Source organism: Rutidosis leptorrhynchoides, chromosome 1, assembly GCF_046630445.1.
Source record: "Rutidosis leptorrhynchoides isolate AG116_Rl617_1_P2 chromosome 1, CSIRO_AGI_Rlap_v1, whole genome shotgun sequence".
In the NCBI taxonomy this organism is placed as follows: domain Eukaryota; kingdom Viridiplantae; phylum Streptophyta; class Magnoliopsida; order Asterales; family Asteraceae; genus Rutidosis; species Rutidosis leptorrhynchoides.
The window spans coordinates 123,108,943-123,119,932 of record NC_092333.1 but is presented as its reverse complement, the minus strand read 5'-3'; positions in this window follow the sequence as shown (position 1 = coordinate 123,119,932).

Here is a 10,990-nt window from a genome sequence, read left to right as displayed (position 1 = left end):
ATGATCTAATCCTTCCCTACCCGCTTTCATTAATGCTTCCATTGAATCAGTCATTTTAATTTCTGAACCAAAAAGAGATCCCAAATTAGAATCAGGACTAGACGGTGGACTAGATAATGAATCATCATTAGAAGTAGTTCCTTCATTGAAATTTAATTTTTTAACAATATTCGAATCCTCAGAAGGTTTAAATAATATATCGGGATTTGGTAACATATCTTGTAAGACTGGTTTCTTGGATCGAGTATTCATGTGATCTAAAATCATAAAAAGAAATGTTTTAGGCGAAAATCTTTTAGACCTTAAAGGATATATATAATTAAGTTTTGAGTTTATTCTAATTCCTCTTGTAATATTTAATAAGTATATTATTATATTAGTAAACTTTAAATTAATAAATATTAATGACATAATTAATAACATAAATATTAACTAACAACTTTTATCGCATAACAACGAATAATCAAACATACACGGCCTATTGAATCTTTCAATACTTAAGTGACCCGTCAGCGTCTAGGTTTGAGCAGGTGCCTTTAAATCGGAACCCCAAAAACCCTCCCCTAAAGGAAGACAGTCATCACCCTTTTTCAAGAAATATCAATAACCAAAGTATATCCAATTTCCGCATTTACCGCGCTCCTCGGCAGCGGCGCCAAAAAGTTGATATGTTAAAAGTGTGTGCAGTAGTGCTTAACTTATTCTTCAACTTTTAAATTTATAAAACCTTTTATTATTACACTTTAACACCCTAACAAGCAACAAAAACCGATCAAATGTAGTAATTTAGGTTATCATCCCAAGAGAGCATAGATGCGGATAAGAGTTGTCTTATTATTTAATTCTTATTAAAGAATTAAAGATATATTTTTATGTCTTTTTATGGGATAGATTCTTATCTCTTAGGAAAGAGATGCTTTAAAGATAAACAAAACAATAAAGTAAGGCAAGGAATTGAAGATTCAAAATAAATAAATAAAAGTAAAAGCAAAAGCAGTTACATGAACAACCAACTCATACGGGAATCATATTAGGCAAGTTTCATAACGTATATTAACACAAAGCAAAATAACAATCATAGACCAATTATTATCCCTTAATAGGTTAAGCTAGTGTTGCATATCATTCAACGAGTAGGACTTAAAGCATATGCTAGATATGTGATGTGCATAACTGTGACAACCCGGAAATTTTTGACCAAATTTAAACTTTATCTTTAAATGATTTAACGTTTCCGACACGATAAGCAAAGTCTATGAAGTTGAATCTCAAAATTTTAGAACTGTTTCATTACATTTGACTGCTCTCGACGATTCATGAACAATTATATGTATGTATATATATATATTTGTACAAGTAAAAACGACTTTCCTACAGTAAAACACTATTTGCTACAGTAAAATGACTTTCCTACAGTAAAACACTATTTGCTACAGTAAAATGACTTTGCTACAGTAAAACACTATTTGCTACAGTGAACACTATTTTGCTACAGTGAAACCGTATTTTGCTACAGTGCTACAGTGAAACCGTATATATACCTAAAATACTACGATGAGGTCATGAGCGTGTCACTTTCAAAATATGTTTTCGAGCGGGATAGTGCTAAGGAAATTATGGGTTATTGCCAAGGAGGTTATGGGTAATGTTCGGGGGTATATTTGTGAATCAAATTTAGTGTTTATCATCTCTGTTGCGTCTACGTACTTTCCTACAATATTGAATCTCAATATTGATACGTAAGCACTCATATTTTATCTTTTATATATTAATTGTGTATCCATGTCTAGTGCTCGAGTATATATATATTTATATATGCTTGTATGCTAAATTTCGTCGTTAAATAGTTATAATGAATCACGAATTAAATACATATATTACTGGTAAAAAGTATATGATATACATGTTTTTGGAAAGCTGGCGAAAAATCAATAACTTTTCATTTAGATATCGAATAATTTCGATGAACGGATTAAAAGATATGATCAACTGAATTATAATTGACGTTAATTGAAATTGCTTTTGAATCTACAATTAAGATTTAAACAACTCGTTTACGAGATTGATAATTTAGATTTTTGAATATTACCAACCGAGTAAATGAATCCTTATATAAGGTACGTCTCGTTTTGTTAAACAACTGTCAAAATTGACTTTTTGAAATGACATTGGATAACTTTTGTATGTCGATCTCGAGCATTAGGATTGTTATACACTATGACCTGACCTAGCTTGATAGACATTTATTGACCAACATATGTTCTCTAGGTTGAGATCTACGGTTATTTGGTAATCCGAGTTTCGATCACATTTTGGTGAACGACTTTATATGCTGCTAAGGTGAGTTTCATATGCTCCCTTTTTAATTGCTTTTGCAATCTATATTTTTGGGCTGAGAATACATGCACTTTATTTTAAACGCAATGGATACAAGTACATACTAAATTCTACACTGAGTTTGAACCGAAAATCCCTTAGCTTTGGTAACTAGTAACTGCCATTTATAAGAACTGGTGGGCGCGAGTAGTTGTATATGGATCCATAGGGCTTGATATCCCCGTCCGAGCTAGAGCACTAGTGATAATGCTAAAAACGAACATATATTTCATAGCATTATCCCTCAAGAAAGACAAGCTTTTAGTTGCAATTGTTCTATTTACAAGTGATATTCGTTTAAATAATAAAAGGTGAAGACAAAAGACAGATTCGACAAATTGAAGATGCAAACGACCAAAAAGCTCAAAAGTACAAAATACAATCAAAGTGGTTCTAATTATTGATAAGAAACGTCTCAAAATTACAAGAGTACAAGACGCAAAACGCAAAGTACAAGATATTAAATTATACGCAAGGACGTTCGAAAATCCGGAACCGGGACCAAAGTCAACTCTCAATGCTCGACGCAACGGACTAAAAATTACAAGTCAACTATGCACATAAATATAATATAATATTTAAATAATTCTTATAATTATTTATATATTATATTTATTTATAAAAACCGTCGGCATACAAAGAAACAAAAATATGTGAGCTGCTACCTACCCCCATGCGATCGCATGGCCTGGAGGCACAAAAGCCATGCGATCGCATGGCACACCTTTTCAGCCCACATGCCTATAAATTTCGCTGTCTTGATCGATGTTAAACACATCTTTTTCTTCTTTCTCTCATACGTAAGATATATATATATATATATATATATATATATATATATATATATATATATATATATATATATTAATTTTAATTTTAATTTCTAATAATAAGGGTATGTTAGCGAATGTTGTAAGGGTGTAAGACGAAATTCTGTCCGTGTAACGCTACGCTATTTTTAAATCACTGTAAGTTATGATTAATGTTATTTTTAATTTAATGTCTCGTAGCTAAGTTATTATTATGCTTATTTAAGACGAAGTAATCATGATGTTGGGCTAAATTATTAAGATTGGGTAATTGGGCTTTGTACCATAATTGGGGTTTGGACAAAAGAACGACACTTGTGGAAATTAGATTATGGGCTATTAATGGGCTTTATATTTGTTTAATTAAATGATAGTTTGTTAATTTAATATAAAGATTTACAATTGGACGTACCTATAAATAACCATATACACTCGATCAGACACGATGGGCGGGATATTTATAAGCACTAATAATCGTTCATTTAACCGTACACGGGAATGGATTAATAGTCAATGGACTTATTAAAACAGAGGTGAATTATATACAAGGAAAATTGGTGTAATTATAGTTTAAATCCCCAATTAGTTGGAATATTTGACTACAGATATAATAATAATTTGACGAGGACACTCGCACTTTATATTTATTACTGATGGACTGTTATGGACAAAAACTAGACGGACATATTAAATAATCCAAGACAAAGGACAATTAACCCATGGGAATAAACTAAAATCAACACGTCAAACATCATGATTACGGAAGTTTAAATAAGCATAATGAAATGTCCCGTTCATATTGATTATAAACGTTCCATATTAATTGATTTCGTCGCGAGGTTTTGACATCTATATGAAACGTTTTTCAAAGACTGCATTCATTTTTAAAACAACCATAACCTTTATTTTATCGATAAAGGTTTAAAAAGCATTACGTAGATTATCAAATAATGATAATCTAAAATGTACCGTTTACACATGACCATTACATAATGGTTTACAATAAGAATATATTACATCAAAAATAAGTTTCTTGAATGCAGTTTTTACATAATATCATACAAGCATGGACTCCAAATCTTGTCCTTATTTTAGTATGCAACAGCGGAAGCTCTTAATAATCACCCGAGAATAAATATGCTTAAAACGTCAACAAAAATGTTGGTGAGTTATAGGTTTAACCTATATATTATCAAATCATAATAATAGACCACAAGATTTCATATTTCAATATACATCCCATACATAGAGATAAAATTCATTCATATGGTGAACACCTGGTAACTGACATTAACAAGATGCATATATAAGAATATCCCCATCATTCCGGGACACCCTTCGGATATGATATAAATTTCGAAGTACTAAAGCATCCGGTACTTTGGATGGGGTTTGTTAGGCCCAATAGATCTATTTTTAGGATTCGCGTCAATTAGGGTGTCTGTTCCCTAATTCTTAGATTACCAGACTTAATAAAAAGGGGCATATTCGATTTCGATAATTCAACCATAGAATGTAGTTTCACGTACTTGTGTCTATTTTGTAAATCATTTATAAAACCTGCATGTATTCTCATCCCAAAAATATTAGATTTTAAAAGTGGGACTATAACTCACTTTCACAGATTTTTACTTCGTCGGGAAGTAAGACTTGGCCACTGGTCGATTCACGAACCTATAACAAATATGTACATATATATCAAAGTATATTCAAAATATATTTACAACACTTTTAATACATTTTGATGTTTTAAGTTTATTAAGTCAGCTGTCCTCGTTAGTAACCTACAACTAGTTGTCCAACGTTAGATGTACAGAAAAAAATTTATATATATTATCTTGAATCAATCCACGACCCAGTGTATACATGTCTCAGGCTAGATCACAACTCAAAGTATATATATTTTTGGAATCAACCTCAACTCTGTATAGCTAACTCCCACATTACTGCATATAGAGTGTCTATGGTTGTTCCAAATAATATATACACATGGGTCGATATGATATGTCAAAACATTTGCATACGTGTATATGGTATCCCAAGATTACATAATATATTAGAATACATGTATAATACAATATAAATTAGCTAGGATATGATTAATATAGATTTGTTACCAATTTTCACGTTGCTACAACAAGAAAAATTATCCAATCTTGTTTTACCCATAACTTCTTCATTTTAAATCCGTTTTGAGTGAATCAAATTGCTATGGTTTCATATTGAACTCTATTTTATGAATCTAAACAGAAAAATTATAGGTTTACAGTCATAAATATAAGTTACAAGTCATTTTTGTAAAGGTAGTTATTTCAGTCGAAAGAGCGACGTCTAGATGACCATTTTAGAAAACATACTTCCACTTTGAGTTTAATCATGATTTTTGGATATAGTTTCATGTTCATAAGAAAAATCATTTTCCCAGAAGAACAACTTTTAAATCAAAGTTTATCATAGTTTTTAATTAACTAACCCAAAACAGCCCGCGGTGTTACTACGACGGCGTATGTCCGGTTTTATAGTGTTCTTCGTGTTTTCAGGTTTTAAATCATTAAGTTAGCATATCATATAGATATAGAACATGTGTTTAGTTGATTTTAAAAGTAAAGTTAAAAGGATTAACTTTTGTTTGCGAACAAGTTTAGAATTAACTAAACTATGTTCTAATGATTACAAGTTTAAACCTTCTAATAAGATAGCTTTATATGTATGAATCGAATGATGTTATGAACATTATTGCTACCCCAAGTTTTCTGGATAAATCTACTGGAAATTAGAAAAATAGATCTAGATTCAAAGGATCCTTGGATGGCTTGAAAGTTCTTGAAGCAGAATCATGACACGAAAACAAGTTCAAGTAAGATTTTCACCCGAAATAAGATTGTAATAGTTATAGAAATTGAATAAAAGTTTGAATATGAGTATTACCTTGTATTAGAAAGATATCTTACTGTAAATAAGAAAGATTTCTTGAGGTTGGATGATCACTCTACAAGATTGGAAGTAAGCTAGCAAACTTGGAAGTATTCTTGATTTTATGAAACTAGAACTTGTGAATTTATGAAGAACACTTAGAACTTGAAGATAGAACTTGAGTGAGATTAATTAGATGAATAAAATTGAAGAATGAAAGTGTTTGTAGGTGTTTTTGGTCGTTGGTGTATGGATTAGATATAAAGGATATGTAATTTTATTTTCATGTAAATAAGTCATGAATGATTACTCATATTTTTGTAATTTTATGAGATATTTCATGCTAGTTGCCAAATGATGGTTCCCACATGTGTTAGGTGACTCACATGGGCTGCTAAGAGCTGATAATTGGAGTGTATATACCAATAGTACATACATCTAAAAGCTGTGTATTGTACCAGTACAAATACGGTTGCATACGAGTAGAATTGTTGATGAAACTGAACGAGGATGTAATTGTAAGCATTTTTATTAAGTAGAAGTATTTTGATAAATGTATTGAAGTCTTTAAAAAGTGTATGAATACATATTAAAACACTACATGTATATACACTTTAACTGAGTCGTTAAGTCATCGTTAGTCGTTACATGTAAGTGTTGTTTTGAAACCTTTAGGTTAACGATCTTGTTAAATGTTGTTAACCCAATGTTTATAATATTAAATGAGATTTTAAATTATTATATTATCATGATATTATGATGTATGAATATCTCTTAATATGATATATATACATTAAATGTCGTTACAACGATAATCGTTACATATATGTCTCGTTTCAAAATCATTAAGTTAGTAGTCTTGTTTTTACATATGTAGTTCATTGTTAATATACTTAATGATATGTTTACTTATCATAATATCATGTTAACTATATATATATCCATATATATGTCATCATATAGTTTTTACAAGTTTTAACGTTCGTGAATCACCGGTCAACTTGGGTGGTCAATTGTCTATATGAAACCTATTTCAATTAATCAAGTCTTAACAAGTTTGATTGCTTAACATGTTGGAAACATTTAATCATGTAAATAACAATTTCATTTAATATATATATAAACATGGAAAAGTTCGGGTCACTACACATAATTCTTTTATTTCATATTTAATTGCACTTTTAATTATCGCACTTTTATTTATTGTTATTGTATTTAATTGCACTTTTTATCGTACTCTTTAATTATCGCACTTTTATTTATCGTAATTTCATTATCGTTATTTACTTACGCTTTAAAGTTAAGTTATATTTATTTTTAATATTTTACATTAGGTTTTAACTGCGACTAAATTTTTAAAATCGACAAACCGGTCATTAAACGGTAAAAACCCCCTTTTATAATAATAATATTACTTATATATATATTTGTATTTTTATAAGTTAAAACTAATATAGCGTTAAGCTTGTTTAATTTTCCATGTGGAACGAACCGGACTTACTAAAAACTACACTACTGTACGATTAGGTACACTGCCTATAAGTGTTGTAGCAAGGTTTAGGTATATCCATTCTATAAATAAATAAATATCTTGTGTAAAATTGTATCGTATTTAATAGTATTTCGTTGTAAAAATAATACTATTTCCTAGTACCCCTCGCACACATCAAGTATTTTTGGCGCCGCTGCCGGGGAGATTCTTGTTTAAACGCCGGAAGCGCAATGCTATATAAAAAAAAAGATTTTTATTAATTTTTTTAGTTTACTTTTATAAAAATACGCTTTTGTAAAAATACGTTTTAAATATTCGAAAATATAAAAAGAAAAATAAAATATTTATATATTTTTAATAGTTTGTTATATATATATATATATATATATATATATATATATATATATATATATATATATATATATATATATATATATAACTATAAGGTTTCTTTATTTTTATTTTATAAAAATATAAGTTTTATTTAATTTATATAAATATATTATATAAATATATAAAATAGAAAACTAAAAAAAAATAATAATAAAAACATTCGGGCCACTACACTGTAGCAGCCCAACAACTGAACTGGATCCGAGGCCCATGCGATCGCATGGCTGTATAACTGAGTTTTCATGCGATCGCATGATTAGAAAAGACAGGTCTGAAACATCTGATCCATCGAATTAGGGTTTAATTATTATTATTATTATTATTAATTAAAAACCCTAATTAGGGTTTAGTTTTTAATATTATTTAGTTTTAGTTTTTATTTACTAAGTTTAATTAGTTTATTTAAATTACAAAATTAATAGTTTTATAAAATAAATAATATAAAAATAATATTTTACTTTTTACAACTTTAAGTATATTTTTATATTTTGTTTCTTTTTATTTGTTTTAGCGTAATATTTGTATTTTTCGCTCGTTTTTAGTTTCAAGTCATAGTTTTTGCCATAGTTATTTTTACTTCTAGATTTTTAGGCTTTGCCGTAAAATCTCTTAAGTGCTTTTTCTTTAGACTAAGATTTAAGTGCTTTAGAATTTTGCGACGCTGTTTTTATATTTTAGTACCTTTTTAAGTTATTGCCATTTGGGATATAGAATTTCTTTTAAGCTTTAATATTTTTAGACGCAACTTTTAATTCTTAGTTTTTAATTCCTTTTTAAGTTTCGACGCGCTACATTCTTATTTTTATTTTTCGACCTTTTATTTTTTTTCGACGTTTTTCGATGCGCTCTTTTTCTTTCTTATTTCTCGACACTCTAGTTTTTAGGACATAGAATTTTCTATATCTTCTCTAAATTTCTTTAAAATTTCAAACGAAAAAATTATTTTAAGTGGTTAAATTGATAGACATCAAAATTTTCTGGTTTGTAGTAATAGTTGGATTTGTACGTGGACAGGGTTATTGGAGCCAAACAGTACTCAATTATATTGAGACCAAACGAATCTTGCCCCTCTGCTGCATCTTTTGGCTATTCGAAACGTGGGCAAAATCAGTGAATGCATCTTATAACTAATAGAATATTCAGTGAATGCACCGAGCAAAACGTTCACCACCTTTTGTACGTTCACCACCTGTAACTCGATCAAGACATCTAGCAAATATTGTCGCCGTTGATTTTTCTTTAGAATCGTCATCCAGTCGACCAAGTACTCCAATTCAAATTTCCGATAATCCATTTTTTGAACCCGACCTCACAATTGAGAATCCGGAGAATCTTCAGGGACAATTCAGAGATCCTGAACCATTAATCTTTCCTCCGGAACCACCAATGATTCAAACAGAGATTGTCGAGGAACCAACCATTAAATCAGAATCCTCTAGTGATTCAGATTCAACAAATTCAATAATGGAGAATCTGGAACCTCTAAGTATGGAAGACCGAATGAGAGCTAAACGCACTGGCCAAGGTCACGCAATTACTCAACCAGATATTAATGCGCCAGATTATGAAATCAAAGGACAAATTCTACACATGGTAACTAATCAATGCCAATTTAGTGGTGCGCCGAAGAAAGATCCAAATGAACATCTTAGTACATTTAATAGGATCTGTACTTTATTTAAAATTCGAGAAGTTGAGGATGAACAGATATATCTCATGTTATTTCCCTGGACTTTAAAGGGAGAAGCCAAAGATTGGTTAGAATCGTTACCTGAAGGGGCGATTGATACATGGGACGTTTTAGTTGAAAAATTTCTCAAACAATTCTTTCCGGCATCTAAAGCCGCGAGACTTCAAGGAGAAATTGTTACGTTCACACAGAAGCCAAATGAAACTCTATATGAGGCGTGGACCAGATTTGGAAAGTTATTAAGAGGATGTCCGCAACAAGGTTTAGACACTTGTCAAATAGTACAAATATTCTACCAAGGATGCGACATCACTACAAGAAAAAACATAGACATAGCAGCTGGTGGTTCCGTTATGAAGAAAACATCAACTGATGCTTACAAAATTATTGATAACACTGCTTCCCACTCACATGAGTGGCACCAAGAAAAAGATATCGTTAGATCATCTAAAGCAGCTAGAGCCGATTCTAGCCATGACTTAGATTCCATTTCTGCAAAGATAGATGCTGTCGAGAGACGAATGGAAAAGATGACTAAAGATATCCACTCAATACGAATTAGTTGTGAGCAGTGTGGAGGACCACATTTAACAAAAGATTGTCTCAGTATTGAACTAACAATAGAACAAAGAGAGAATGTTTCATACATAAACCAAAGGCCTGGAAATAATTATCAGAATAATTATCAACCGCCAAGACCAATCTACAATCAAAACCAGAATTATAACCGAAATGTTCCATACAACAACCAACAAGGTCCTAGCAATCAACAAGTATCCAACAATACTTACAATCAGCAAAGACCTAATTTTCAAAACAAACCACCACAAACCGATGATAAAAAGCCAAATTTAGAAGATATGATGTCAAAGCTAGTTGATTCTCAAACGCAGTTTTTCACATCTCAGAAACAAATGAATGAACAAAATGCTCAAGCATTTAGAAATCAACAAGCTTCTATTCAAAATCTGGAACAAGAAGTAAGTAACCTAGCAAGGTTGATAGGTGAAAGAAAACCGGGAAGTTTACCTAGTGATACAAATGCTAACCCCCGGAATGAAACAGCTAAAACCATTACCACAAGAAGTGGTATTACACTTAAACCACCAGAAATACCTGTAATTTCTAATGAAACTATTCCTACTCCACAAGAACCACAATCTGAACAAGATAAGGAAAAAGAACCGGTAGTTGAAAAAGGTTAATGAAGATAACACAGTTAAGGCTAAACCTTATGTTAAACCATACCAACCACCACTTCCTTACCCGAGTAAAATGAGAAAAGAGAGACTTGAAGCCGAGAAATCCAAATTATTG